The sequence below is a fragment of the Artemia sp. Qi Xiang Cuo genome, chromosome 7, assembly GCF_049724085.1.
Source record: "Artemia sp. Qi Xiang Cuo chromosome 7, ASM4972408v1, whole genome shotgun sequence".
In the NCBI taxonomy this organism is placed as follows: Eukaryota; Metazoa; Arthropoda; class Branchiopoda; order Anostraca; family Artemiidae; genus Artemia; species Artemia sp. Qi Xiang Cuo.
Genome location: NC_142800.1, coordinates 13463551 through 13469408, shown reverse-complemented (window position 1 = coordinate 13469408; position 5858 = coordinate 13463551).

Sequence of the window (5858 nt, the reverse complement as noted above, 5' to 3'; positions counted from 1 at the left end):
TATTGATATATACGAAAATATGAGTGTTTAATATGATATTTTGAGTGTTTAATAATTAATACTAATTTTAATATGTAAAGAATATAAATACAATTAAAATCCAACCAGAAACGGAATGTATCTATTTTAGCGGCACATTGTATTAAAAAAACGAGTAAGAAAATAATTAGCCTCTTACTTAACAAAAAAAAAAAAATTATTTGTATATATTAGTGTGTGATTTTTTTTCCTTATGTATACAAACGTTAATGCTTTGTTTGTGAGCTGATATCAATTTTTTTCTTTAGATCACAGACCTAGTTTTTTTTTACAACCTATTTTTGGTAAATTTTTGCCGATATCAACCAAAGTTGGATGCAACTTCAGCCAATTTTGGTTCATGTATGATGTATCAACCAATTTCTGGTGCATTGCAAGAGCTTGTAGTTAGCATCTCCCAAGATAATTTTTGTATCCAGGACCGATACGTTTACCTTGCCCGAAATGAGCGTCAACCGAATCCAATAAAAAGTGAGAACTTACTACCAATTTATTGACTGACAAGGGAATTTAAATCCGTAATTTTCAATGCTTAAGATGTATAAGCAAATGGCGTATAGCCTAAACATTCATTAAGTTAATGTAAAATGTGAAGAAAATGTAAAGTGTTGTGTTTAAAGAAATCTGTGGTTACAAAAGAAATTGTTATATATTGACTAACCAAGGCATTTCTAAAACGAAAAAAAAAATAAAAGGTATATCAGCCACGTCACACAGATAAACTAAATTTTTAAGGGAAATTAAATTTAAACTCAAATAATTCATAAACTTGTCTAATATTACTTGAAATTTAATTTTAGCAAAACCATTAATATTATGTTTAAGCCGCTTGGGGTCAAGTTAAAACAGAAGATGCATATGAAGAGGGTAAAAGAGTAATTGTCAGTCCTAGAGACAGAGAAAACGAGAAACAAGGATAAGTTTCAAATTGAAATCGTTCGACAAAAAAAAAGTAACATGGCCAACATTGGACCAGAAACATAACCGTAAGGAAACCCATTGAGAGTAGATGCACATAATGACCCAAAGATGTCAGAATAATAGCTTTAAACGAAATTAAGTTTATTTAAAAGTAAAATATTGAGAATTGGGAAAATTCTTCCTTAAATGGGGAGTATTGTGTTAAAGCTCTCTTATTTAGTTAATTATTAAATTAGTAAAAATATATATGACGCAAATGTAAAGTTTTCAAAATACCACTTTTTAAGATAAGGATACAAATCGTGGAATGTGTGGGCTTGGAGGGAACTTCCTCAGTAACCAATTTCCTGGATAAACGTGTCAATTTACCGAAACGACGTGTCTAGGTTTTTATATATATACCCCAATTTTTGGGACTGAAAGCAGACTTTTTGCCTTGACGGGTGAACCTCTGCCCGTTTGTTTTCTCATTAGAAATACCTTGGACTTTGTCTTAAAGTCGTAAGTGTCTTATTTATATTTTATTGTTGTTTTATTGAGACTTGTGGGCTACTTGGGACAGCCAGTCCCAGTAGCCAGAATTATCTGATAAATGACACTGCTGCGGTTAAGGTAATGAATGAGGTTAGCAGCTGGTTTTGTATTAAATGAGGAGTTAAACAGTGCTGTGTTCTATCCTCCTTTATGTGGATTATTTTGATGGACTTTGTCTTAAGGAGCACAGGAAAGGCAATGGGAGACCACAGAATCAAATGGGGAGGAAAAAGTCTCCTGGACTTAGATTATGCTGATTGTTTAAACATCCTAGATGAAAGTGTGAGCAAAATGAATCAAGTTTTAGAGGTTTTTTGAGTTCAGGGTGCTAGAATAGGTTTGAAAATTAATGTTAAGAAGACTAAGTCACTAAGGCTATGAATAAGTGAAGAGGAAAAGGTGACGTTGGGTAATGAAAAGATTGATCAGGTGGGTAGCTTCACTTACCTTTGTAGTATTATTAGTAAAGATGGGTAAAAAACCTAGTGCGCTTTGGTTAGGTTTCGATTCACCAACCTCTGAAGCTGCTCTTGATAATAAACATACTTGTCGATACGCCTGGTCTGTTAAATACCTTTGCTTTTCTTTTTTCAGGATGCTATCTCTGTTATTTTGTCTAATAATGCCTGTCTTTTAACTTGCGTATAGCTTGCTTGGATGAAACCATATTAGTGTTTCAGCTTTGTATTCTTACGGAATGCTATATTATAATCATGACGTCATAACCGATGTCCTTAGAGGTAAATTCATCAGAGGAAGCGTCATAATGAAGCGGTTTTCTATTTACGTCATAACTATGGCGTCATAACCAATATCATCAGAGGTAACTTCATGATGTAGTGTTTTTCTATTCACGTCGTAATTCTAATAAAACTATGACCATACGGATATTTTATATAATCAACTGTTTTGGGCTATAGTCAATACTTCCATTGTTACGGGATAAAGTTCCTCCTTTAATACAACATTTCCCTTTCTGTTAAAGCCAAAGGACAGGAAGTTTTCTATACAGGGGTTTTGGACAAGGCGGTTCTAAAGGTGTGCTTTTTTGTTTTGATCTGACTCTATTTTTATGAGTTATGGGTTATTATATTTCTTAACATTGGTAGTGATCTTCTCTTACTAGGCTACTAGCTACTGCTGCAACCTGGATGACTTCAAAAGATATATCTGTTCTTACTATAATAACAACTCCATATAACCATACAAACGTTTCAGATGCTATAGGTTATACTTCGTTCTCTATTGTAAAAGTGTGCCAAATGTGCATTATTCGGCCATTTCGGCTCCAGTTGCTCGTTTTTGTGACTAGTGGACGTGCTCGTCTATTACTAGGTTGCAGCTACTACTGCAACCATTATTCTTTTAATATTTGAGCTATTGTCTCTTACGCATTGTTCCAAATATTTGACGTGATCGTCTCTTAGTAGGTTGTTAGATACCGCTGCAACCCGGAAAACCGTTCCAACCTGTATATTTCTAGTTTGAATTAAAACGTTAAAATTTTGCTCAAGCACCGTAAATTTTTTTGCAGTTTACATAATAACATAAGCGATTCTGAACTGAATGCTAACGCTACCGCTGCAATCCGGAACATGGTGTAATGGTTATCACTTAGGACTTTAAATCCTGTAATCTGAGTTCGAATCTCGGTGGAGCGTTTTTTAATTTTAAAATTAACTATACCGATCGTTTAGATAACTGGACAGTTAGTACAGGCAAGAGTTTGTTCTTTATTATAATTTTCGCCATAATTGAAAAACATTGCTTTTCCTTCGCTGTTGATAGGTATGCTTGTATATATATTTTTATTGCTGCTACATAAACTGCAATGCTCCTTCCAAAATTAATATACGAATTTTCTAAGAAGTACGCCTCCGTATATTCACTGAGTTGTCGAATATTTTCCAGTGCATCTATAAACTGTTCCGCAGTTGCCAATCCATACCTTGGAAGCTTTTCATTAAACTGACAACATTTCTTTTGGATATTACTATGAAGTTTTGCCAGAGCATTTCAAGCCGACTTTTCAACTGCATCAGCTCTTTCAAAGAGAATTTTAATCTGTAATTTTGAATGCTTTTTGTGATCCTGGTTAAACATGCGTAAAATGTTTCTCAATTTACGAAGATCAGCCTGCATTTTCGCCATCTTCTTGTATTTCTGAATGTAATTTTTCCCTTTGTCCTTATGCGTTCTTCGGTACAACCTCGCAGAGAATTTAATTTTTTCATTATAGCTTTTTTCACCCCAGTATCTACCCATTATTCTAGTAGCAATTTTTTTCTTATGTTTGTTTCGATAATCTTTATCGTTATCATAATGTTCCTTGCTCTTTTGTTTGGCTGTCTCAATTTTTACTTTTTGATACACCTGGTCGGTTGAATACCTTTGCTTTTTTTTCTTATATTTGATTCGGTAATCTTCATTATTGTGATAACGCTCCTTGATCTTTTCTCTAGCTTGCTGAATTGTTGCCTCTCTATAAACTTCATCATTGTGATAACGCTCCTTGATCTTTTCTATAGCTTGCTGAATTGTTGCCTCTCTATAAACTTCATCATTGTGATAACGCTCCTTGATCTTTTCTCTAGCTTGCTGAATTGTTGCCTCTCTATAAACCTCATCATTGTGATAACGCTCCTTGATGTTTTGTTTGGCTCTCTCAATTTTTACTTCTCGATACGCCTGGTCGGTTGAATACCTTTGCTTTTCTCTTTTCAAGATGCTATTTCTGTTTTTGTGTAGTACTGTTTTTTAACTTGCGTGTAGCTTGCTTTGATTTAACCATTATGTAATCATGAATTAGACCATTTACATCTTTGTCGCTGACTATATAGTAATTATGACGTCATGTCTCTATGATATTTCATGACGTCATGGCGTAATGATATTATTTCATGACGTCTTCAGAAACAACAATATAATGTCGCGTTTTTCTATTCAAGTCATAGCTCTAATAAAACTATAACGACACTCATTATTTATCTAGTAGGTTTTCAGACAAGGTGGTTCCAATGATGTACTTTTGTTTTGATCTGATTCTATTTTTAGGAGTTCTGGTTTTTATATTTCTTAGCATTGGACTGATCGTCTCTTGCTAGGCCGCTAGCTACTGCTGCAACCCGGATTCACGTATATAGTTATGAGAGGCAGCCTGGCCGAGTGGTCAAAGGTGCTGGTGTTATAGCCACCAGTCTCTTCGGAGGCGTGGGTTCAAATCGTACCACTGGTATATACGATTATGATTTATGTACAAAAATCAAATATCTTTGAAAAGACTGCAGTATGAAAAGACATAAAAAATGCAGTTTTTCGTGTTAAAATTTATTCTCTTTTAGAAATAATTTATTTTAGTTACAAAAGATTTTTAACCCAATTAATTCCCTTTAAAATGAGCCATTGAACAACTCTCTACGATGTTCCAGTGCCAAGCTATCTGTGGAAAAGAAACAAAGAGAAAGAAAAAATATGCCGTTTGTGGAGAATAACGTGTTTAAAGTCAATTTTCTTGATTTTCAAGCCAATATATTTCCCTTGCTGTTCAAGCCAGTGACAGAAAGTTTCCTATACAGGGGTTTCAGACATGGTGGTTATAATGGTGTACTTTTGTTTTGATCTGACCTTTTTCTTAGGAGTTATGGGTTTTTATATATCTTAACATTGTACGTGATCGTCTCTTACTAGGTTGCTAGCTACCACTGCAACCCGGATTAAAAAGTATTTTATTTTTGATTACAAAAGGCACTAGATGTAGCAATTTCCTTTAAAGTGAGCTATTATACAGCTCTCTATGATTTTTCTGTGCCCAGCTAGCTGAGGAGGAAGAAAAAGCGGAAAGAAAAAAATATCCCGTTTGTGGAGAATAACGTGGTTAAAGTCAATTTTCTGGATTTTCAAGCCAATATATTTTCTTTGTTATTCAAGCCAAAGAACGGTAAGTTTGCTATAAATAAGTTTTGGACAAGGCAGTTCTAATAGTGTACTTTTTGTTTTGATCTGAATCTTTTTTCAGGAGTTATGGGTTACTTTAGTATTTACTATGGGGCGTGATCGTCTCTTACTAGGTTGCTGGCTACCGCTGCAACCCGGAATAGAGAATTTTAATCTGTAATTTTGAATGCTTTTCGTGATCCTAGTTAAACATACGTAAAATGTTTCTCAAATTACAAAGATCAGCCTGTATTTTTGCCATCTTCTTGTATTTCTGAATGTAATTTTTCCCTTTGTCCTTATGTGTTCTTCGGTACAACCTCGCAGGGTATTAAATTTTTTATTATAGCTTTTGTCACCCCAGTATCTACCTCTTATTCTAATAGCAATTTTTTTCTTATGTTTGTTTCGATAATCTTTATTATTATCAT